Here is a 26064-nt window from a genome sequence, read left to right as displayed (position 1 = left end):
AAATTCACAAAAAGAGAAATAATTTTAATTAGTCTACATTCATTTTAAAGAGTGAATCAATAAATAAACCTTCCAAAAAAGACATCACCAGGTTATGCTGGTTTCACTAGTGAATCGTGCCAAACGTTAAAGGAAGAAATGATACAGATTCTCCATAATCTACTCCAGAAAATAAAAGGCAGAGGGATACTTCCTAATTCATCATATGATGCCGGCGTGATTACCCGGGTATGACCTACGTCAGATCGAGTGACCGTGCTGCTCAGGTCATCTCTGTCCCGCAGATTCTCTGCTTGATCTATTAGTTATTTGAGGTAGGGAAGATGTTGGGTTCCAGAGCTAACAGCCAAGAAAGAATTCTTGAGACATCTTTGGTGCAACACGTGGTTCTGTTAAAGCAGAGGGACAGGACCTGTGGGCAGAAAGAGCTGCTTTGAGGTTGTGAGCGTGACAGTGACATACCTAGAAGTTGGGAGGGGGTTAGGGACGAGCTTAAGTCTCCAAAGGACTTTTGGAAAGGTTTCCAGGACCTTGAGGGGCTCGCTGTTGTTAGGAAAAGATCATTTATTATTGTCTAATAAAACCTTAGTCCCGAGGCCCTTCAGATGTACGTCTGCGGGTCATATGCTTGGGGGACAATTGCTAACATGTATCTTGAGGGGTTTCGAGATAAGGGAAATTTCCAAAGGGATTTTTATATTAAAGTAGACTTATAGGATCCTGGGGTTTGGCTAAGATTGACTTTTGCCCTTAGAGAAGTATTAATATCCAGGCAGCTAAGCTCCTAGAGGAATGTCACTCTGCCAGTTCAAGGACTTGTGAATGGGCTGAAAGTAGCCAGGAAATTTAATTTTTCTTCTGCCTTTTTTTCTCACATCATTACTGACAGAAAGATGCTTATGTCTCCAACTGTATTGGTCAACTTGTCTATTTTCTCTTAAATTGTTCAGTGTTTTCCTCACGTATTTTGACTATTTGGGATATATTATCATGAGGTGCCCTGCTGATCTTATGCCTTGTACAATTCACTATTCTTAACAGTCAGCTTTGTCTCAAGTTAATGGTTACTCTAGCTTTCTTCTCCAGCCTTGAGTATCTTTCTCCATCGCTTTACCCTTAAGCAATCTGCGTCTTTAACGTGTTCATCTCGTAGATGGCAAATTGTTGGGTCTTGTGTGTTATTTACCCTGACCTCCTTTGTCCTCTCATGGGTGTATTTAGACTATTTCCATTTACATTATTATGTATATATTTTGATTTAATACTTCCTGTTTATAATTTTCTATGCTTTGCATTTTTTTCTCTTCTTTTTCTAGTTTCTTTGGTATATAGTTTTATTCTCTCCTTTCTTACCAAAATAATTATACCCAAAATTTTAAAAAAATAATTGCCTTCAAATTTACGATATACAGTTTTAACTAATCTAAACCTGCTTTCAAATAACTATACCAGCTCATGAGTCTTAAGGTACTTCGGTGCCATTCTCTCCTCTTGTTAACACTGCTGTAATTCATTATTTATTTCACTTTGCCCTGTGCTGTATGCTGTACTACTCAGTAGATTGTTACTATTGTTGCTTTACACAGTTATCTTTTAAATCAGGTATTATCAAAATAATGTTTTACTTTTATTATTCTTTCTCCAACCCTCTTGATTTATGTAGCTCTCTCGTTATATAGAACTTTTTTTTTTTTTTTTTTTTAATGTAGAACTCCTTTCCATGTCTCTTTCACAGCTGGTCTGCTAGAGATGAATTCCCTCAGTTCTTGTTTTTCTGAGAAATTTTTACCCTTTCAATTTCGAAGGGTGATTTTGCTAGAAAGAATTCCAGACGGGTGGTGTGTTTTTCTTTCAACACTCAAAATATTTAGATCTACTCTACTCTTCGATGCATGGTTTCTGGTCTCATAAGCAGTCTGCTATGACCCGTACCCTGTTTCTCTTCAGGCTCTTTCATTCCTTAGCATCTTTCAAGATTTTCTTCATCTTCTGTTTTTCCAGTTTGAATAGAATGTCTTTGAAAGTGTGTGTATCTGTGTGTGTGTGTGTATCTGTGTGTGTGTGTGTGTATCTGTGTGTGTGTGTGTATCTGTGTGTGTGTGTGTGTATCTGTGTGTGTGTGTGTGTGTGTGTGTGTGTGCGCACGCACACTGGCATTTTTCCTGCTTGGTGTTCTCTGGGCTTTGTGGATCTCAGGTTTGGAGTCTGCCCTTGTAAGAAGTTTTCAGCTATCACTACTACAAATACTTCTTCTGTTCCATTCTTTCTTTCTCTTTCTGGTATGCTAATTGTGTACTATTTTATATAGTTTGCTATTTTCATAGTTCTTGATTGCATTGTTTTGTTTTCATTTTTTTCTGTTTGCGTTTCAGTTGGGGAAGGTTCTCTTGGCCAACTTCAAGCTCACTGGTTCTTCACTCAGCAATTTCAAGTCTACTAATGATTCTGTCTAAAGGCATTCATTTCTGCTACTGGAAGTTTAATTTCTACAATTCCTTTTTGGTTGTTTTTTAGAGTTTCCATCTGTCTGCTTATATTTTAATGTCTTTTTTTCCATTAAAAGCATTAATGTATGAATTATAATTATCTTAAATTCTTTCATCTGATAATTCCATTATCTGTGAAGTCTGGTTCTGATGTTTGGTTTATCTGGTCAGCCTGTTTTTTTCTTGCCTTTATCATGATTTCCGATATTTTTATTAAAAGTTAGACATGTTTTATCAGATACTAGGGACTGAGGCAAATAAGCCTTTAATGCGAGGATTCATGTTTATTTTGGGTGGCAGTTACACTCTGCTTAATGTTTCTTAAACTATGAGCACTAGAAGCTTCATGCTCTATACTGTCCTTGGTTTGATCTCCTCTGGTCTAGAGCTTCGCTTTGTACTGCCGCAGAGAAGCTTTGTCTTGTAGTTCTTTCAACTTTAATCTATTATCATTTTTTAAAAATTATTATTTATTATTCTAGAGAGAAAGAAAATGAGCTTGAGCGGCAGGGACAGAGGGGCCGAGAGAGAGAATCTCAAGCAGATCCATTCTGAGTGTGGAGCCTGACCTGGGGCTCCGTCTTATGACCCTGAGATCAGAACCTGAGATGAAACTTAGCTGGACCCTTAACTGACTGCACCACACAGGTGCCCCTTAATCTACTACTATTATACTCTTTATTAACCAAGGTAAAATTATACAGAAGTCTGTACTGACTGTGTTGGAAGTTAATAGTGAGTGCAGATTCTTAAGTATAAATAACGTGGAGGGTCACATCCGTTTCCCGTGGGCCCTGCGGTCCAGCAGGCCGGACATCGCTCAGGGCTCACTGCAGTGCACACTCTTCATCTGCCGGGTCAGTCTGCCTCCCCTCTAGCGACCGCTGCTGTGCTCTCTGTATTGGAGAGTCTGGGACTTCTTGTCTCTTTCTTTGTTCATTTGTTTTGTTTCTGAAATTATGCAAATGAGTGAAATTGGGTGGTATTTGTCTTTCTCTGAGTGACTTGTTTTGCTTAGCATAATACACTCCATCTGTGTCCTTGCAAATGGGAAGATTTCATTCTTTTTGATGGCTGAGTAGTATTTTGTTGTATATATATATATATATATAAAATAAAACATAGTAATGTATGTACCTACCATGTCACCTATATAACAACAATATATAGTGGTTGTATACATATGACTATCACATTTCTTAATCTATGCATCAGCTGGAAGACACTTGGGTTCTTTCCATAGTCCGGCTATTGCTAGTAACGCTGTCTTAAACATCATCCAACACCTGCAGACTAGATATTTATCCAAAGGATACAAAATACTCATTTGAAGAGTTGTCTAAGTTCTTTGTATATTTTGAATATTAATTCCTTATCAGATATATTAGTGGCAGATGTCTTCTCCCCATTGAGTAGATTGCCTTGTGGTTTTATTGATGCTTTCCTTCACTGTGCACAAGCTTTTTGTTTTGGAACAATCCCAATAATTTAATTTAATTTAATTTTGCTTTTGTTTCCCTTGCCTCAGGAGGCCTAGCTAGAGACTGATGTCAAATAATTATTTCCTGTGTCTTCTTCTAGGAGTTTTATGGTCAGGTCTTACATTTAGGTCTTTAATTAATTTTGAGTTTATTTTTGTATATGGCATAAGAAAATGTGTAGTTGGTGTTGTGTTGTGTTGTGTTGTGTTGTGTTTTTGCCTACAGCTGTCTGGATTTCCCAGACCATTTGTTGAAGAGAATGTCTTTTCCTCATTGTATATTCTTGCCTCCTTTGTTATAGACTAATTGACCATATAATTGTGGGTTTATGTTTGGGCCATCTCTTCGGTTGTGTCGATTTTTTAATTCTGCTCTTGCGTCAGTGCCATGCTGTCTTGATGACGACAAATCTGTAGACTCTCTTGAAATGCGTTATCATAGCAACTCCAGCTTCGTTCGTCCTTCTCAAGATTGCTCTAGCTCTTGGGGATCTTTCTGGGGTCCATGCATTTTAGTGTTCTTTGTTTTCGTTCTGTGAAAAATGGTGTTGGTTCTTCGTTAAGGACTGCAACAAATCCGTAGATTGCTTGGAGTAGTATGGACATTGTAACGATCCAGCGTTAAATGTTCTTCCAATCCGTGAGTGTGGACTATCTTCCATTCGTCTGTGCTATCTTCAATTGCTTTCAGCAGCGTTTTTGGAATATAGGTCTTTTACATCCTTGGTTAAGTTTATTCCTAGGTATTTTATAATTTTGGGTGCAATTTCAAATGAGATTATTTTCTTAACTTCTCTTTCTGCTGCTTTCTCAGTGTCTAGAAATGTAACAGATTTCTCTATATTGATTTTATATCCTATAACTTTACTGAATTCATTAATCAGTGTAGTAGTTTTTTGGTGGGGCACCTAAATACATAAAGCAACTATTAGCAGACATAAAGGAAGAAATTAACAGTAATACAATGATAGTAGGGGACTTTAACTCCCCATTTACATCAACGGATAGATTGCCCATACAGAAAATCAACAAGGAAACACTGAAATTGAATGGCACATTAAACCAGATGGATCTAACATGTATTTTCAGAACTTCCCATCCAAAAGCAGTGGATTACTTATTCTTTTCAAGTGTACAGGAAACTTTCTCTACAGTAGGTCAGGTATTAGGTCACAAAACATATCGCCCTCAGCCCACAAGAACGACAAGACGCCCTGGTTCGGATGCATCTTCTCTCTCTTCTCTCTCTTTATTTCCGCAAGTCTACACACTTACATACGCTTACATGACCAATCAGCGAGCAGGGTACAGGAGGGAGTGAATCAGGCTGTGCACCTAAACGAACAACTTCGCTAGCAACCAATGCTGCTTACTTCCTCTTTGGGCGTTCTGCTTAGTCTCACGAGGCAATCCTCACCTGGCAACTAGCCAGGCACCATCTTTTAATGGTGGAGGCCGCCCTGGCCAGGGGCCTGTCTTCGACAAAAACAAGTCTCAGTAACTTCAACATGATTGAAACCACATCATGTATCTTTTCTAGCTACAATGGTATGAAACTAGAAATGAATCACAGGAAAAATCTGGAAAGAACCTAAATACATGGAGGCTAAATAATATGCCACTAAAGAATGAGTAAATCTAGGGGCACCTGCGAGTCTCATTCAGTTAAGTGTCTGCCCTTGGCTCAGGATATGATCTAGGGTCCTGAAATAGAGCCCCACATAGGGCCCATTGCTCAGTGGGGAGTCTGCTTTTCTCTCTCCCTCTGGACCACTCCCCCCAGCCCTGCTCATGTACATGCTTTTTCTCCCTCTCTCAAATAATAAAATCTTAAAAAAAAAAAAGAGTCAATCTAACCAATGGCTGTAGCCATACAGACCTGCCTCAAGAAACAAGACAAATTTCAAGTAAGCAACCCAACCTTACACCTGAAGGAACTAGAGAAACAAAAAAACAAAACCCAAAGCCAGTAGATGCCCAAAACCATAGCAAAGATTAGAGCAGAAATCAGTGAAATACAGACTAAAAATTCCCCAATAAAACAGAACAATGAAACCAGGAGCTGGGTTCTTGAAATGATAAACAAAATCGATAAACTTCTAGACAAACACATAAAGGAAAAAGAACGAGGACTCAGTAAACAAAACCAGAAATGGGGGAGGAGAAATAACACCTGATACCACACAAATGCAAAGGATTATAAGATAATAGTATGAAAAAGTCTGGAACTGTGATGTCTTCAACTTTGCTTTTTTAAGATTGCTTAGCTATTTGGGGGTCTTTTGTGGTCCCATAGAAATTTTAGGACTGTTGGTTCTAGCTCTGTGAAAAATGCTGGTGGCATTTTGATAGGAATTACATTTAATGTGTAAATTGCTTTGGGTTGCATAGACATTTTAAGAATATTTTTCTTCCAATCCATGAGTATGGGATATCTTTTCATTTCTTTCTGTTATCTTCAATTTTTTTTCATAAGTGTTCTATAGTTTTCAGAGTACAGATTTTTTATGTCTTTGGTTAGATTTATTTCTAGGTATTGTATGGTTTTTGGTGCAATTATAATTGGGATTGATTCTTTGATTTCTCTTTCTCCTGCTTCATTGTTGGTGTATACAAATGCAATAGATTTCGGTATTTGATTTTGTATCCTGTGACTTTACCGAATAGAAAACCCAGAAATGGACCCTCTGACCCAGCAATCACACTGCTAGTTATTTACCCAAAGGCCACGAAAAATACTAATTTGAAGACATACTTGTACGCCAATGTTTATGGCAGCATTACGTATAATAGCAGAACTATGGAAAGAGTGCAAGTGTCCAATGACTGATGAATGGATAAAGAAGTGTTGTGTGTGTGTGTGTATACACACACACTGGAATATTGTGCAACCATCAAAAAATGAAATCTTGCCATTTGCAACAATGTGGATGAAGCTAGAGTGTATTATGAAAGGCAAAATGAGTCAGAGAAAGACAAATACTATATGATCTCAGTCATGTATGGAATTAGGAAACAAAACAGCATGGGAAAAGAAGAGAAAGATAACCCAAGCACAGACTCTCCATACAGAGAACGAGCTGAGGGTGGGTGGGGTCGGGATAAATGGATGAGGGCACATTTTGTGAGGAGCACCGGGTATGGAAATGATGCATCACTAAATCCTTCCCCTGAAACTAATATAACACTGCACAACAACTAACTGAAATTTAAATAACAACTGGAAACAAAAAAAAAAATCTAAATTTCAACATTTTATATGCACTGTGCTCTGATTTATTGTTCAGATGAACTGAAAACAATTTTTTGAAGCACTAAACATAGCTGACTAAGTTCTTCCAGGCATCAGTACCAAGAATCCAGTAAAACACCACTTTATGAGGTATAAGGTTGTAATAAATGTACCAAAATATTTTTAACAATAAAAATCAGAACAATTACTTTTTAAAATCTCTCAAAAATCTTAGACACCCATACATTTTAACTTTATAAACTTCTAGATTATAATTATTTTGTTATTAATAAATATAAAACCAGTTTTAATAGACTTCTGGCATAAGCTTGCATATATTTGTAGTATTTTATTGCTTACCAGAAGAGATGGTTCTGTAATCTCATTTCTGATAAACTTTACATTTTCCCTCTCTTGTTTTCCATGTTCGCTGTGGGTCAGAAAACACAAGCATTCCAATTAATGGGGCGGGGGAGGGGAGGGTGTCAAAACAAACCTGTGAATTCAATAATGCTTGAAAGATCCAGGATTTTTTAAAAAGTTATATTACAATATCTTAAGACTATAGGTTTCTCATAATCTATTTCTCAGAAAAAGCAACTTCAGAAAAAAAATCCACTGCTAGTTTTCCCTAATGATTCCCTGATAGACTCATTTCTGTAAATCAATATATTCAGTCACTTCTCTTGTAGACAATCTGATAAAGTTAAAGACTTGTGGAAGATTAGAGCATTACATAATCTTTTTGAGAAAGTTTTGACAGTTGATTTTCATAATTTAAAGAAAGATGAATACTGAGGAGAAAAAAGAGTAATATATTTATTAGCATTTTTTTTTTGTAATCTCAACACCCAATATGGGGCTCAAACTCATGATCCCAAGATCGAGTCACACGCTCTACTGCCTGAGCCAGCCAGTCACCCCATCAGCAAATGATTTAAGCTAATTTTATATTGCTTGATTTTCACATCAATATACAATAGTTTAACCAAAAAGGCGACTAAATCCCACATACAAAAGAGGTAGTGTATGTATTTCCTTTATGTATGGAATTCAGTTGGCTATGGTTTTATGATGTAATGGTAAAATGCACATTACTTAAGATCTTCATTCATTTCTTTTTTTCGTCTTCCCCATAAACAGCTATTTATTGATATTTTACTATATCTCAGATAAAGCCTGGGAATTTAAAACTGAATAAGGCAAAGAACTTGAAGTCTACCGAGAGAGGCAAATAAATAAATGAATAAATAATATTTAAATGTATGAAAATTTGGCCTTGCTAATAATCACGCTATGTAATACATTCTGCTAAAGTTAATAAGAAACAGTATTTCTCCCAAATTCGTATCTGTAACATTTAAGGCTCATAATTATCCTCTTTAATTGAGTGGCCACTTCCTTGCCAGTGATGGCTGCAGCCTCTCTGGTACTTCTCCGTCTAGATTGCTGGAAAGTCAAGATCAAGTTGTTCTTGCTTCATGGCAGCAACAAATCCCCTGAACTGAAATGTTAACCCCTCCTCAGAAACATTTACGGCCATTCCTGCCTTTACAAAACTCTTTCCTTCTACCTCTTGTACAGAAGCCCACGGTCTCTCTGGTGAGAATCGCCCTGGTTGCAGATAATAAACCTAACTGTCAGGGTCACAGATTGTCCTGATAGTTTTTATTAGGTGAGTTTTATTAATACTGAAATGGAAATGCTTGAAAAGTGCTAGATTTTTTTTAGCTACTTAATAATGTGGTTTCTGTTTTTATTTCTTTCCTTTGTAATTTTTTGTATTATTGTAAGCAAATATTAAGGGCACAAACAATACTTCAATTATTTTAAACTCTGCTAAAGGGTTAAAAAGCACATAAATGTTAGAAAAGGGAGATTTCTTGATTATCAAAAAAGATGATAGATAAGGCAAAGAACATACTAATCAGGAAATCAGAACATCATCTGTAGTTTATAATTCAAATACAAAGTAATTTAAAATATAAGTAACAAACGTCAAATACATGATTTTGACATGTAAGCAAAAGAATTTCACCATAAGCAAAAATGTTATTTGCTAATAAAATACTTTATTAAATATTTAATGTTTCTTAACTAAATTTAATGAAATTATTGAATTTCAGATCTTTTTTTACATGGTTGAGAAAGAAAAAACGAGATTAGATGTACAACAGTAGATATGCAAGTGTTTAGAATAATCATTGTTTTCTTCACAAAATCCCCATTCTTTTGTGCACTTATGTCCATGATCATTCTTTTTTTTTTTTCCGGTAGTTTTAAGCACTTACAGGTCAAGTACCAGGATAGAGCTGATGGTACTGAAGTCGGGAAACGGGGGTCTTGTCTCATGGAGTTGACAAAGGAGAGTGAGAATTTTATAAAGCAAGGATACAGAGAAAGTTCTCAGCAGTGAGAGGGGCCTGACTGGGTTGCCAGGTTATATGGGCCTCCACTGACAGTCTTTACTTAGAACCGACCAGGGAACTTGCGGCCTTAACATTCTTGTGGCCTCTTGACTTGAGCACGGACTAATGATGACATGTTTAAGGGCTTACGTCTTCTTTGGGGTCTGGTTATTCCTTGTTGGTCACAGTGTGACTGCCATGAAAAGATGTCACTTCTGATGCCCGGAGCAGGGTGGTCTTGTTTGTTCCCTCATCCCTGGTTTTGCTGCGCCTCAGCATTTCTGGGATTGGTGGTGAGCCTGATCACCAATGTCTCCCAACCTTGCTTTGCCTATCCTAGACTCAGGGAGACCCTTCAGATGTATATGGTGCCTCGGACACTTGGGGGATGATTGCCACATGTATCTCGGGGTAGAGATAAAGGAGTTCTTCTGTGTTAAAGTAGACCTACAGGGTCCTGCGGGTTGGGGTTGCCTTTTGTCCTGAGCAAAGTGTCAATATCCAGACAGCTGAGTCCCTGAAGGAATGTCACTTTGCCTGTTTCAAGGACTTCTCAATGGGCTGCAAGCAGTAAGGAAATTTAATAATTTTTCTTCTGCCTCCGTTTCCAACATCAGCACAAATATGAACAATCATTGGATGAGCGTGGTATTGCTTTTATAAAACTACACATGCACAGATGGCTGCGCGAGTTTTCTAAGGCTTCGAAGAAAGGCTTTGTTGCTGGGCGATGTGTGACAATTCTAGCTATACTACCCAAAGGAGTGGAAATATTGACAGAACCAGTACCAAAAGTTGCCATGTATCAAACATTGACTCTGTGGTCTGCACTGTGTTAATATAAGGAGAATTTATATCATTGCATCACTTAATCCTCATAAGTACACCGTGAGGTAGTTACTATCCTGATGGCCTTTTTAAAAATGAAGAAGATAATATTTTTATAGGTTAAATATTTGTTCAAGGTGATAAAGAGAGGTGGGGTCAGGACCTTAGGTTAGCTCTTAGAGCTAGCATGCCTTTTCAGTGTTAGCATCAAATTTTATACACTTAATTACCTGGAAGAGGCTTCAGAATGATGCCTTTGAAAGAATGTGCTAATAGTTGTAAAAGAAATCACCTGCTCTGCTCTGATCAAGGGAAAAATCTAAAATGAGAAGAGGATTTTATCCTTTGTGCCAAAAAGGATAAATCCAATAGCACCCAGACACAGCGCACATAGGGGAATAATGAAGGTGTCTGTGTGTTATTGGAGGGTTTCTAATACTCTGCAAAGTGATTATCAAACAAAAAAGAATAAGTTTACTAACTTAAAGGAAATTATTTTTCCAGAGCAACATTTCTGCACTTGGTTTCCCAGAATATTCATCCACTGAGATAACGATTGGGGATTTTGGAATAAAAAGAACGTGATTATTTCTCTAGCCAAATGCATTTGGAAAATATGCACTATTCGATATTCACAAATTCCATTGGCACATTAAAGATCCCAAGAATTTCAGTAGTATGAAAACCTACTTGACTTAACTCAGTATTTATCATACATTCAATAATTTGTCAGTTAGTCATATTAATTTGCTGAAAAACATGCTTTGGGAAATGTTGGTTTATGGATACATGAATGTGTTTCAGAATAAGAAACAAATACAAATTCAAATTATATCTTATGTTGAAAAGTTTTAACTTATTTGCAGTTTCTTAGTAAGTGCCAGTTTTAAAGAGTATGCTTGAATTTTACATACTTTTCCTCATGTGCACATTAAGTAGGAAATGCCTCTGATGAGAGCAAAAGTTCTAAGAAAAAAATCAGTTTTGGGGCACCTGGGTGGCTCAGTGGGTTAAAGCCTCTGCCTTTGGCTCCGGTCATGATCTCAGGGTCCTGGGGTCGAGCCCCGCATTGGGCTCTCTGCTCAGCGGGGAGCCTGCTTCCTCCTCTCTCTCTCTCTGCCTGCCTCTCTGCCTGCTTGTGATCTTTGTCTGTCAAATAAATAAATAAAACCTTTTTAAAAAATCAGTTTTATAATAAACAAGGGATCAATTAGTAAATGTGCTGTGTTCTCTCCTGCTGAGAATAGAAGTCTGGCTATGACAACAATCTACACATGCGGCCCTGCCTATTATTATGCCATTTTATAATAAAGTATGGTAAATTTTAGACAAGTAAACCTATTCTAAGTAATATTAATCTTTTACAAAAATCCAGAAATTCCCATTGATATGGATTTTGGGTTCCAGTACACACCGGCATTACACAGTGATCATCTTCATTAGGAACTGCAGTGGAACGTCAGTGAGATTTCTCTCAAGAGGTGCTTCAGGACGATTTTACTCCTTCTCATGGCGGTTCACAAAGGAATGATAGAGGCCTTGGAGCAAGTCAGCAAAAAAAAAAAAAAAAAAAAAAAAAAAAGCATGACATATAAAGGAATTACTTTTATTTATTTATTTATTTATTTATTAAAAGATTTTATTTATTTATTTGTCAGAGAGAGAGGAGCGAGAGCGAGCACAGGCAGACAGAGTGGAAGGCAGAGGCAGAGGGAGAAGCAAGCTCCCTGCCAAGCAAGGAGCCGGATGTGGGACTCGATCCCAGGACGCTGGGATCATGACCTGAGCCGAAGGCAGCTGCTTAACCCACTGAGCCACCCAGGCGTCCCTAAAGGAATTACTTTTAAATTACTTTTAATAAATTGAATTCAAATTAAGCTAAACCTTAAGTGAGTAGACCTTTGTAATATACACTTATTCCCCCTGACAAATATGCATCATAAAACTCAGGTAGAGAATTGTGATTTTAAAAAGCAAGTGATTATATAAAGTCTTAGACTGTTATTATTTTTTCTGCTTTTTTTTCTTTAGACTTCAGGAGCTCTCATTGGTTTTCTTTTCAACCATGAAAATGACTTGTCAGGATTTCTTATGCCAGATAGTTACTCAAATACTATTTTATACTATGTAAAAATTTGGGCAACAATCTAATTTAATTCTGAATTTATATGTGGGACACAGAGAAAGCATTTTGGAATATAACTGAATCATAATTATTTGAGTTACTTAAAGGAGTTTCTCTGTGTGCACATGCATGCGCACACACACAGTGTGTTATATGTATCCTATATATTTTTATTTTTTAAATATTTATTTATTTATTTTAGAGAGAAAGCATGAGTGGGAGGGGCAGAGGGAGAGGGAGAAAGACCCTGAGATCATGACATGAGCTGAAAGCAAGGATCAGACAGTTATCAAACTGTACCACACATGTATTCCATATACTCCATACGTATGCATATAGGATATATGTGTAAAATACGTGTGTATGTATAAACACATATGCAAATATGTGCATGTGCACAAATAAACGCATACATATGTACGTATCTTGGTTTAATGCTGTTTTTGTTAACACAGAACTATGTTTTGTCCATATCATTGTGCTCAAGTACACTGTGATGATGAAAAATCGTACTTCATTATCCAACTTGTCTCAAGGGTTTGCAATTAAAAATTAACAGTAAAAATTCTCTCTACACTACTTTAGTAAAAATGAGACCAAATATGGGTGTCTGGGTGGTTCAGTGGGTTAAGCCTCTGCCTTCAGCTCAGATCATGATCTCAGGGTCCTGGGATCGAGCCCCGCATTGGGCTCTCGCTCGACAGGGAGCCTGCTTCCCTCTCTCTCTCTGCCTGCCTCTCTGCCTACTTGTGATCTCTGTCAAATAAACAAATAAAATCTTTAAAAAAAAAATTAAAAAAAATGAGACCAAATATAAGCTTATTACAAAGTTATCAAAAATGCCATTTTCATTGATGAATATTGACTCATATAAAATTAAGAATATGTTTTTATAATGTACCTCCATTTGATTTTACATTTAATTTCACATTATTTGGGATTGTGTTATTACTTAATTGAAAACAAAATGAAATAATTTGGGGGATGCCTGGTTGCTCAGTGGGGTGTACGCCTTCAGCTTGGGTCATGGTCTCCCCCACTGGATTCTGAGTCAGTGGGGAGTCTGTTTCTCCTCCTCCCCCGCCTCTCCCCCTGCTTCTGCTCTCTCTCTCTCTCTCTTAAATGAATAAATTTAAAAATCTGTAAAAAAAAGAAACAATTTTGGGGTGCCTGGGTGGTACAGTCAGTTAAACACCTGACTGTTGGAGCTAGCTCAGGTAGTGATCTCAGGGTTGTGAGATCAAAACTCACTGAAGCCAGAGTCTGCTTGTTTATCCCTTTGCCCCTTTCCCTAGCACTCTCTCAACTAAAAAAAATAAATAAACAAATAAATATACCTATCTTTAAAACCCAACACTTTCAATAATTTCTAAAGTAAAGTTAATTTTTTTGGAATTTTATAAAGCAAAAAGTTCATTAAAGAATATGTAGATTTCAATAGAATAAATTAAATTTTCTCTAGTATATTTTCTGTTAAAGTATTGTATTATATACTGAAGGGGTAAGAAAGATAAGTAATTCACTAATATCTTGATCAAAGACTTCGTTGACTAGCAGTGAAATACGTTTATGTACAAGTAAAACATGAATACTGGAACTCTCAGTAAAATTCATAATACCCAAAATGTGTAGGGTATAGTAAAAATTATTTTGTATTTTGATTTGTATAACTATTTTATTTTTATATATTTTGAAGTATCCCTGAGGCTCTGTTTATTTGTAATTATTTGTTGCTTCAACAATTACAAATTCTCTTGAAACAAATGTAAAAAAGAAAATCTCAATAACAACAAAAAGGAAATTTATGCATAAAAGAAACCAAATAGAAACTACATAACTGCAAAGCAAAATAGTAAAGGGGAAAAAAACAAAACCTGTTGGATGGCTTCATAGTGCAGTGGAAACCACCCAGGACAGAGTAAGTGAACTTGAGGACAGATCAATAGTTTACTTAATCTGAACAGCAGAGAGAAAAATGATTTGGAAGAAATGAACAGAGCCTCTGGGCCTTGTAAGATAATTGACACTTTCATTATCAGAATCCCTGAAGGAAGAAGGAAGAGAGTGGGGATGAACCAATATTCAAAGAAATAATGACTGAGCACTTCGCACCGAATCTGGAAAAAGACATAAACCTGTGGGTTCAAGAAATCCAGAGAAATTCAAATAGAATAAATTCAAAGAAATACCCGTAAAGATGTATCGTAATCAACATGTATTCTACAGACAAAGAAAGCATCTTAAAAACAGCCAAAGAAAAATGACTGCTATGGGTAGGGGAGGATCAACTTAAGTCAGAGCATTTCTCTTATCTGAAACGGTAGAGGTCGGAAAGACGTGGCGCAGCACTTGAAGTGCTGAAAGAGAGCTGGCAGAGTTGCATCACATCTCTAGAGAGTCGTCTACAGCGAGACGAGGCAGAAGAGAGGAGGAGGAGGCTGTTAGGATCAATGAGGTGAACACAGAAGTCAGGGGTCTTGTTTTTTAAACTACTCTTGCTTTTACTCTGAATCAAGTTTTATATATTAATTTGTTAGAACTCATCAGGGAATTGGCATGAATTTGTATTTCTTATTAATGTTTCAACTTTCAACACATAATCGAGGAAAACAATAGAAATAGTGACAAAAATATGTGACATTTTTAAAAATAAGAAACATAATTTAAGATTAAAAGGATTTTCCTAGAAGCCTAAGTAATGGAACAGGAAAAAAGTCATTAGAATTTATTCAACCAAAAACAGGAGTAATCATGTTAAAATTGGAGCTAATAGGAAAATACTGTATATCTCTTATAGTTAGGAAGGGCAGTGCTGCAAGTGGGATTTTTCCTAAGCATGTAAAAAAAATTTTTTTGAATTAGCACTTTTTAATTTCCCTTATGAGGAGAAATGTTTTGATGTTTAGTGCCTCCATGATTAAAAAGAATTAAAGACTGAATTTATGAATCATTTTTTTCTTCTGTAAATTCATAGAGAAACATAAGCACCATGTGGATACAATAATCTAAAAATTCATGATTGTGTATAGTTTATTTTAAAGATGAAAAAGGAATAATCTGATTCAATTGTTTAAATGAGCAAGATGTATTTGCATCTTAAGTGATTAATTTTGCAGAACATCCCTGCTTTGTTTATTTTTATTTATTTATTTTTTAAAGATTGTAATTATTTATTTATTTAGCAGAGAGAGCAAGGGAGCGGCAGAGGAAGGGGGAGAAGTACACCCCCACTGAGCAGGGTCCTGGGAGCTGGGACCCCCGGAGCATGACCTGAGGTAAAGGTAGACACTTAACTGACTGAGCCACCCAGGCCCGTGAGAACATTCCTGCTTTAATTCATCAGTGTAAACTCTTAATTAATTTCTGCCTTTGACTTTTCTAAAAAAAAAAAAAAAAAAAAAATATATATATATATATATATATATATATATATATTCTGAGTTTTTATGTATTGGAGAATTATAATGACTAGAGGAAGAATTACACATGCAGATTACAGAATTACATAGTGTTCTGACCAGTAGGGGTATGTGGACACATTGAGACTAAATCTTCATTTACAGAGAAGTCGACAAAGAAGGAAAATTGTGTAGACCACTTCCCTAGACTTTGAAGAATGCATTTTTGCAAGGCTATTTATGACAGAAAGATTTTAGAAGCTCATTATTAAGGTAATTGATAAAAACCGTTAAATGTCAATAAGCCTTTGACTGTGGCTCATGTCATAACTCAGTAACAAGTATATATCACCATTTCTTTTAATTTATAACCATCTCAAAAAAGTTTATGTAATTTGTAAAGCTTGTCATATTATATTAACTTCGTGGCATAATGATGGAGTTTACATTAAAATATTTTTAAAATAATTGAAGTGCCTTATATGTAATTGAAGTAGTCAATGATATGTCTACCAGACAGAAACCATCTATTCACTAAATATTTCACACCTTAAATCAAATTAAAGAAGGATCCAATGCGAGGTCAGAGCTCCGAAGAGACGTGTGTGTTGTGCTTTATTCACACGGCTATTTCCTTCAGTAATTTAATTTTTTTCTTGCTTGCTTTCCTGGATTCTGAGAATCTTTAATGGGATCCTCACACCGATGCGCGAGTCACGCTTTATCTCCAGTCCGAAGTGTCGGAACCGTGGACGGGTCACACGAGACTTTGGCGTCATAAAGACTAACCATTTTCAGGTCTTTATGTTGCTTCCTTTCACTGTTGTAAAACCCCAAGTTCGTACTCAAATGACTACCTTCTCCAAGTCGCTGTGCATTCACACCCTTGGGGTCATATACGTGTTGATGACCAGGAACACATGCGGAAGGACTTATTCCCTGTGCGGTCCTCGAGCACCGACCGATTCCAGGAAAGCCCTGCGCTTCCGAACTGGACCGTAACCCGGATCCCTTGTCTTCGGGTCTCTTTTGGCCTTTGGCCTTTCTGGGTTCGGTGCGCACAAGGGCGCACAAGGGCGCACACTGGCGCGAGGCCTGGGAGCCGCGGCCCGAGGACGTGGCCGTGGACATGCGCCGCCGACGTTCCGTTTGGTCTCGCACGAGAGTGTGGACCCTGAACGCAGCGTCTCGGTGAATGATCCGCCGGGATGTTCCGGCAGCGGCCGGTTCCGTCCCACAGTTCGCTCCGGGCTCCTTTCTTTTATTGACAGAATGACTCATGTGTTTCGGGGGACGGCTCTGTGGTCATCATGTCACACGACGCACCTTCCTTCGGGCCAGTCCCGTGTCCGCACCGGACCAGCCCCGTGTCCGTCAATCCCCGGACCAGCCCCGTGTCCGTCAATCACCGGACCAGCCCCGTGTCCGCCACCGGACCAGCCCGTGTCCGTCACCGGACCAGCCCGTGTCCGCCACCGGACCAGCCCGTGTCCGCCACCGGACCAGCCCCGAGTCCGCCACCGGACCAGCCCCGTGTCCGTCACCGGACCAGCCCGTGTCCGTCACCGGACCAGCCCGTGTCCGTCACCGGACCAGCCCCGAGTCCGTCACCGGACCAGCCCCGAGTCCGTCACCGGACCAGCCCCGTGTCCGCACCGGACCAGCCCGTGTCCGTCACCGGACCAGCCCGTGTCCGCCACCGGACCAGCCCGTGTCCACCACCGGACCAGCCCGTGTCCGTCACCGGACCAGCCCCGAGTCCGTCACCGGACCAGCCCCGTGTCCGTCACCGGACCAGCCCGTGTCCGTCACCGGACCAGCCCGTGTCCGTCACCGGACCAGCCCCGAGTCCGTCACCGGACCAGCCCGTGTCCGTCACCGGACCAGCCCGTGTCCGCCACCGGACCAGCCCCGAGTCCGCCACCGGACCAGCCCCGTGTCCGTCACCGGACCAGCCCGTGTCCGTCACCGGACCAGCCCCGAGTCCGTCACCGGACCAGCCCCGAGTCCGTCACCGGACCAGCCCGTGTCCGCCACCGGACCAGCCCGTGTCCGTCACCGGACCAGCCCCGAGTCCGCCACCGGACCAGCCCCGTGTCCGTCACCGGACCAGCCCGTGTCCGCCACCGGACCAGCCCGTGTCCGTCACCGGACCAGCCCCGAGTCCGTCACCGGACCAGCCCCGTGTCCGTCACCGGACCAGCCCCGAGTCCGTCACCGGACCAGCCCGTGTCCGTCACCGGACCAGCCCGTGTCCGCCACCGGACCAGCCCCGAGTCCGCCACCGGACCAGCCCCGTGTCCGTCACCGGACCAGCCCGTGTCCGTCACCGGACCAGCCCGTGTCCGTCACCGGACCAGCCCCGAGTCCGTCACCGGACCAGCCCCGAGTCCGTCACCGGACCAGCCCCGTGTCCGCCACCGGACCAGCCCGTGTCCGTCACCGGACCAGCCCCGAGTCCGCCACCGGACCAGCCCCGTGTCCGCACCGGACCAGCCCGTGTCCGTCACCGGACCAGCCCGTGTCCGTCAATCACCGGACCAGCCCCGTGTCCGTCAATCACCGGACCAGCCCCGTGTCCGTCAATCACCGGACCAGCTCCGTGTCCGTCACTGGACCAGCCCGTGTCCGTCACCGGCCACCGCATCCCCCGCGCTCCCCGCCGGCAGCCCTCCCTTTGTCTCCTGAGAGCTCCTGAGGCTTTCAGTGCCTCTTTAACAAACAAACAAAATTATTTGAGGGGGGGGGGAGGGGGACAGACAGGGGGAGAGAGGGACAGACGGGGTGAGAGGGGGACAGACAGGGGAGAGGGGACAGAAAGGGGAGAGGGGAGCGCACCCACGCGCAGGGAGGCGACGAGAGGGAACAAAGGTTGAAGCCGACTCGGGCTGCGCGGAGTGCGTTGCCCACGGCAGGGCTCGATCTCGTCACCCCGAGATCACAGTCCGAGCCCAGACCGAGACTGAGATGCTGAACGGACTGAGCCACCCAGCGCCCCATTTTAGAGCTTTTTATGTAACTCTATTTTCTGTGAGGAAAGAAAAATACTTCGTAAACTAATTTTTATTATTGGTTGTCTTAAATACAAACTGCGTCCCAGAGTCCCAAAGTACCAAAATAAAGAAATAAAATTCTAGGCTTATTTTTAAAAATGTCTACTGATACTTGTTTCAGCTAATTACATTTTTGATATGTGGAAGAAAGAACATGTGGATATGATCTTGTTATATTTATAACTCGGTATCTTATCTTTTCATTCCATAGGAAAAAGTGAGAAAAATGAAAAGACAAGTAATCTGTTTGTCCTTTGAAGGGTTTTAGGGCTAATAGCATGTACTATATTCAGTTTTGAGGACGAATGATAAATTTGGCACTCATATTGCCCTGATGTCTGGATTTTTGTTTTGTCGTCAGCAATCTTGAATAAATTATTTTCTAAAGCCCATATAATTTTCCCAGAAGTAGCACGCAAGCATTTGAAATTGTGTCCGTATCTTTCCTAGCCTTAAGGGAATAGAGAGGTAAATTATGCTAGCTTTTAAAATAATATCCAAGAAACATCAAGTCTACTCACTTTACATTACAGTGGCTGCAGACACATATAAAAGTGCCATATTATTATACTAATAGATACTAAAGTTTTTTCCTATTTGTGGAACAGTGCAGAAAAGACAGTCACAATACTGCAACTTTTTAACCAGTAATAAGCAAGTACAATGCAAATTAAAGGCAAACTCTATTAAATTTATTCTCAGAAATCAGAACACATTCTGACTTAATTCTAGACATTTATAAGCTCAAGCTTTAGACCCACGGTGGTGGCACAGGCATCCTGTCCCTCAGCACTAGTATTTTTCAATATTAGTGTTTTGGGTTGTTTTTTTGTTTTTTGTTTTTTGGTTTTTTTTGCCTCCTTTTCCCAAACATTTTTATGGTAAGAGAATGACTTACAGCTCTAAGTAATAAACTCCAGAATGAAATGGTATACTTGAATTTCTATTTTTCACTTTGGTGATATATATGTATCTAATATATTATCAAGTAGTCAAATATCAATTTGCTTCCTATTTTCTTTGAGGGGTCAAAGGAAGCATTAAATCCCATTTAACTTAGTAATTAAATACAGTCCATTGATACAAAGAAATAGCATGCAAAGCTGCATGTTAAAAGTAGAGAACAGTCAGGTCTAATACTTTCACAAATTCTAGATATATTGAATGTTTTCCTCACACAGGTGAAAGCAGAACTTCAGTAGAGCTATAAGAAAACATTAAAAATTAGGTGGTTACGGCCAAAGAGACAAAAAGAAAAGAAACAATTTTTTCCTATTATCTGTAATTAAAATTTAAAAAATTCTTTGTAGTTTTAAAAATTCAGTTTTAAATAAAAAATTTGATTAATTGATACATCAATTAATTATGTATCAATTAATCATGTATATCAATTATATGATCAATTTCAGTGTGTATCTGCTCATATACAAGGTTATTTATGCAAATACACTGATTTTAAATATGAAGGCATATAATAATCTACTAGTGAAGACCAAAGAATTAAAATTAGTTATTTTAAATAAATTAATTATTTAAAAATGTGTGCTATATTGCTCCCATTTTTGAGTTTAGAGTATTGTGCCCTATGTGGATTTCTACCTTTACACATGGTATTAGTTTCCTATTGCTTCTTCAACAGATTGCCAAAAATTCATTTTCTTAAAACAACATAAATGTATTGTCTTGCTGTCAAGTCAGAAGTCCAACACCAGTCCCAAGAGCATAGCATGTCTGTGACCATGTCTCCATAGTCATATCTTTTTTCTTATTCTTCTGCCTCCCTCTTCATGTGCATATGGTATAATTTAGTAATTCCACATCTAGTATGTATCTGATAAGAAATCTGTTCATCTTCACAGAAACACTGTAATAATACTCAAAACATAAAAACTACCAAAATTCCTTTTAATTTTTTTCCCAAAATTCCTTCTATAGCTATAATGGATAACCAAATTGTGATGTGTCCTATCAGTGAAGTTTTATGTAGCAATTAGAATGAATGAATAGAAACTTTACACCACAATATGACTTGATATTTTAAACACGGTATTGATACTTAAGCTTGGAAAGAATTCATAAGTTTATCATAATAGAAAAGCTGAATAAATGGAGAGGTATATGGCCATTTTGGAGAACAATCTGGAAATACACAATGAAAATAAATGTGTTATTTATTGATATATATTCCATATTAACTCTGCTGTAAGAACTCAAGAAAATATCTTAAGGGGTGTTCCTTGTATAGCTGTATGTAGGAGCAGAAAGATGGAGAAACAGAGGAATTTATCACTACGGAAATGAAAAAATATGTAGTAAAATTTTGCAGTAGATATAAATCCCAAAGCATAATTTAAATAAAAATGAGAAAAAATGAGACTTATGTATAAGATCATCTATGTATATTTTTCATATATACTTTCAAATGTACATAAACATATGGGAGATGAGTTCAGTACATAGTTTAGTAAAGAAGGAATAGTAGAACGTGATTAGGTGCTGGGACAAACATTAATGGTAATGATAAGTATAATAAAAGTCCACAAATATAAAACCTTGTTCAGATTTATCACAACAGCATTCACTAAACAAACAGATAGAAAAAATTAAAAGGAGAGCAGGCAGAGAAAGACGACTGTCGTATGATCTCTCCGCTACGAGGAATCTGAGAAACAGGGCAGAGGGTCATAGGCGAAGACAGGAAAAAATGAAACAAGATGAAACCAGAGACAGAGACAAACTGTAAGAGACTCAAGCTCAGGAAACACACAGAGGGTTGCTGTGGTGGAGGGGGTGGCCGGGGATGGACACTGGGGGTCATGTGCGGTGGTGAGCGCTGTGTATTGTGTAAGACTGATGAATCACAGACCTGTACCCCTGAGACAATACTTTATATGTTAAAAATTTAAAAAATTTTAAAAAGAAAGAAAAAGAGGAGAACATGGAAAAAGTGGTATTTATAACATGGTCTGACTTAGTTAAAACAGTGTTCATGGCATCAGATACAATAAATGCCTTTATAGGATTGACTCTGAGGACGGCAGTGTTTAAAATACATTTCATCCATCCATCGGGAGAACATAATTGCAAAGGTTGGCAAGGTTCCCTGTGTTCTGCTTACCCCTTCCTGCACTGACGCTTGGTTGAGGCTTGGACTTGGATGCGGCTGTGAATCAAACCTCAGCCTTGCCTGGATATTTATATCACAGACGAGGCTTTGGGAAGGACCTTAAGTAAGCAACACGCAAGGGCAAAGACGAACTGTGAACGCTGAGCAGAAAAACTCTAACAATGTATATAAGATCATTACCGCAGCAGAAATATAGTCTTCAGACCATCTCCAAAGACCCAGACAACAATACATTTTGAAAAGTACTTATTTTGAGAAAGAAAAAGAAAAGGAATAGGACTGTTAGCATAGTCTGGCCTCTGTAGGGAAAGATCCATAATAAAAGAACAAAGCAAAGAAGTTCCAGATGGTTCCAGTGAAGCGCTTAGACTGAGAATCTCTGAAATTATAGTTACAGAACGTTATTTGACATGACAGTGTTGATATACTAGGATTTCTAACAAAAGTCACAATGAGGGAATCTTAGCCAGGGCAAGATGATAGATCCAGTTTAGGAGAATTCACAGAGGGTTTCATAATAGGACTGTATCCAATAAAACCGGGGAAAGCATTGACTCTTAAATGTCAAGATAACTTTTTTCAAAATTAAACTAATTAATTACTTAAGCAATTTCTGAGTTCTGTTTTGTAATTGAAAGCAAGGGACTTAGCGTGAAATGATGCTTGGAAGTATAAAAGTTTAAACCATTCATGCTAATTACTGAGCATCTAATGTAGAAATGTACCATGATAGATTCCTCGACACAAATGTTAATCCGTAAAAAAGGGAAGGTTTCTCTTTTGGTTGTCCTATGTTGGCAGGATAGAGGGTGTATGAGAATTTTTCTCAAGGGCCATTTTTACCTGTTATTGGTCAGGAGACATAATTCACTTCATGTACAGAGTAAATTTTTCAAAGCATGGAGGGAATAGTATAGTCTCCTATACTTTTGAAAATAATAACTGAAACTCCAAAAATTAAAGTCTATAGCATATTTCACTTTCAAACATCGAAATGTGTGGATACATATATTTGAATAAGGAAAATAAATAAAGGCTAGAGATGCAATTAACGCTGAGAAAATTGGTAGAAACCAGAAAGTCTCTAGATGAACAATAGACTATTTTTACTACCATGACATGGTGACTGGAAAATCTGTCATACGGAACACTCTTCCAGACTTTTTCTTTCTTTTTTTTCCCCAACATTTTATTTTGAAATAATTTCAGACCTACAGAAAAAGATACAGAATTGCTCAAAGAATTTCTACAAACCCTTCACAGATTATATTAACCTAATATTGTTTATCGACCCCAGAATGTTAGTACCTTAAGGCAGCGAACATTTATTTTCTTACACAGTGTCTGAGTGTAGGAATCTGGAAGCACTTCAGCTGAGTGTTTCTGGTTTAGAATTTTTCATGACTTTGTAGTCAAGTTGTTGACGGGGGTGCCGTCGTGAGGAGGTGGCGGAGAATCTGCTTTAAGCACTCATTCGTGGCTGTTACTAGGACACTTTCCTTCCTTGACTCACTCAACCTGTGGACCTCTCTACCCTGACGCTCGCCCAGCAGGCAGCTGGCTTTCCAGAGAGAGAGAGGAAGGGAACGTGAGGCTGAAGGAGAGGGAGAAACATGCCTTTAAAGACATAATCTCAGATTTCTACAACACCATTTCTGTCGTAACGATTTGGGGCTGAATCCAGCCCAAAGTCAAAGGATGAGGATTGCTGCACATCCTGAAGGAAGAAGTATCAAAATGTCTACAATATTGAAAGCCCCAACCCAGATTACCCCAGTGTTAATATTTTATCCCATTTGCTTTATCATTCTACCTCTTATTATTTACATTGGGGGGACTTCTATGTTATAGACAGGATGCCCCCTTGCTCCTTAAAAACTTCAGTGTATATTTATTAAAAACAAATGTATTGTCTTCTATAACTGTTGTGCAATTTTCCAAAATAAGGAAATCAATATTGATACAATGTTATTATCCGATACACAGACCTTATTCAAGTTTTCTATTTGTTCCACTATGTCCTATGTTGAAAGAAAAAAAAAATCTGCTCTTGGATCAGACCAGGATTACTCATTGCATTTAGTTGTCATAGTTTTTTTTTTCCTTTTTTCTCCTTTTCTTTTTTTCTTCCCCTCCCCCTCCCTGCCTCTCTTTTCTTTTCTTTCTTTTGTTCATTTCCTTCCCTCCCTCCCTCCCTGTTTTTCATTTTATCGTCATCTTTTTGCTATCATCTAAATTAAAACAGTACCCGAGGCTTTCTTGTTTTCCATGCCCTTGACTCTGAAAAGTCAAGAACATTTATTTCTTACATTGTTCTTCAATTTTGCTTTGTCGGAATATTCCTCATGATTTGATTACGGTGCTATGTATTGGCAGAAATACCATGTGTATGAATTTTGATGCTCCCCAGAGCATTATATTAGAAAGGACATGCCTCTCTTGTTATTAGAGACCTTAATTTTGATCACTTGGTTAAAGTGATGCTTGCCAGATTTTTCTACATTAATGTTACCGTTTCTCTCTGTGTAGTGTATTAAGTATATTATAGGAGATACTTTGAGATTATGTAAATACGTGGTTGTCCATCACGGTTTCATTTCTGTGTGATGATTTTTTACTTGAAAGTATTATTACTATGATGGTTGTCAAGGACTATTTGACCATGTATCCTCAGGCTAAGTATCTGCAGAGGCATCAGCAATGTTGAACTCTAGATTATAAGTTTATTGTGGTTCACAGTGGTAAGAATAAGCAATTTTGACACTGTGAGCATTCTACGATTGAGAAGACAATAAATAACCTGGAATAGAATCTATACGTCTCTCGGAGAACTGCAGATGCAGAAAGGGAAGAAAATCAAATGTATCCTGTGTGCGTGCACGAACACACACACACACACACACACACACACACACACATTCGTGTATTTCTTGACTCATTTCTCTTAGAGGGTCTCAAATCAGTGACATTCACACAGAAAGGAGTATAGTTAGTACCCAGAACCCATATTTGATTTCTAACCAACCAAAGATAAGCAGATTTCTTGGCAAAATTAATAATTTCAGGGCTGATGCTGGGAAGAGTTTGAAGTATCTTGCTATGCCAGAAATAGGGAAATACTCAAAGAATGCTGAAGGCACGGTAGCCAGCCTGAAGGGTCTTCCAATGACCAACTGATGAGTACTTTGAGTGTCAAAATAAATAGTAAGAGTTAACAGATTATAGGACATAAAAATTCTTGAATAAATAAATGCAAAGAAGGGAAAGCTCTCTTACAAGGAATTGAGAACTAATAAATGTAAAAGTACTGAGGAAATTAGAAAATCCTCTCACATTTTAATAACCTCCCAAAATGCTCTGGGTAAGTTAAGCAATATACCAGTTTGTGTTCCACTCATCTGCTAATGATGAATGACTTGGGATCTGGTTCTTACTTGGATAAAATCGGGGACAGATAACTGTATAATTCCCAGCTTGCTAGTTTTCTCCCACGATTATTAATCATGTATAACATGAGTAAAACTGGTATGTGATTGGAGAGATAACCTTTAGTCACTATAAATTATTGTGTATAACTCAGACTCACATATAAACAACGTGACTTAAATAACACATCATCTGTATGAACACTAAGCTGTGCTGAGTAACACACATTAACGACACCTTGTGTGCTTGGTGCCCTCCACGCTGTGTGAGCCTCCGTCCCGGTGAGTGCTGCGATTCACGTCCCACTGACAGCAGAATCTGACAAACGTTATTTGTTTGCTGACAATTTTATCTCTGAAGAGTGGACGAGAGTTATGGGGTCCGGCCCCAGGAGCGATTACCACAGAAAAAGGGACCGAAGCCGAGGTCCTAATCATGTCGCTGAGCTGCCTGCAAGGGTTGTGAAAGGTAGTATTCATCGCCCTCAGGCTTGTGTAATAA

At 38.8% G+C, this 26064-nt stretch overlaps 1 long non-coding RNA gene across 1 annotated transcript; it reads right to left on the bottom strand.

Moving 5' to 3' along the window:
- Window positions 1-3: 3 nt before the first annotated feature.
- Window positions 4-23540, bottom strand: LOC309843488. Its single transcript, XR_014300159.1, has 3 exons — window positions 23446-23540; window positions 7559-7628; window positions 4-412 (listed from the first exon to the last, which is right to left on the bottom strand). It is a non-coding gene; the product is annotated as an uncharacterized lncRNA (long non-coding RNA).
- Window positions 23541-26064: the final 2524 nt, after the last annotated feature.

This window comes from Mustela nivalis (genome assembly GCF_964662115.1).
Source record: "Mustela nivalis genome assembly, chromosome: 11".
NCBI lineage: Eukaryota > Metazoa > Chordata > Mammalia > Carnivora > Mustelidae > Mustela > Mustela nivalis.
The sequence above is the reverse complement of the archived record's forward strand: the minus strand, read 5'-3'. Positions and strand labels throughout refer to the sequence as shown.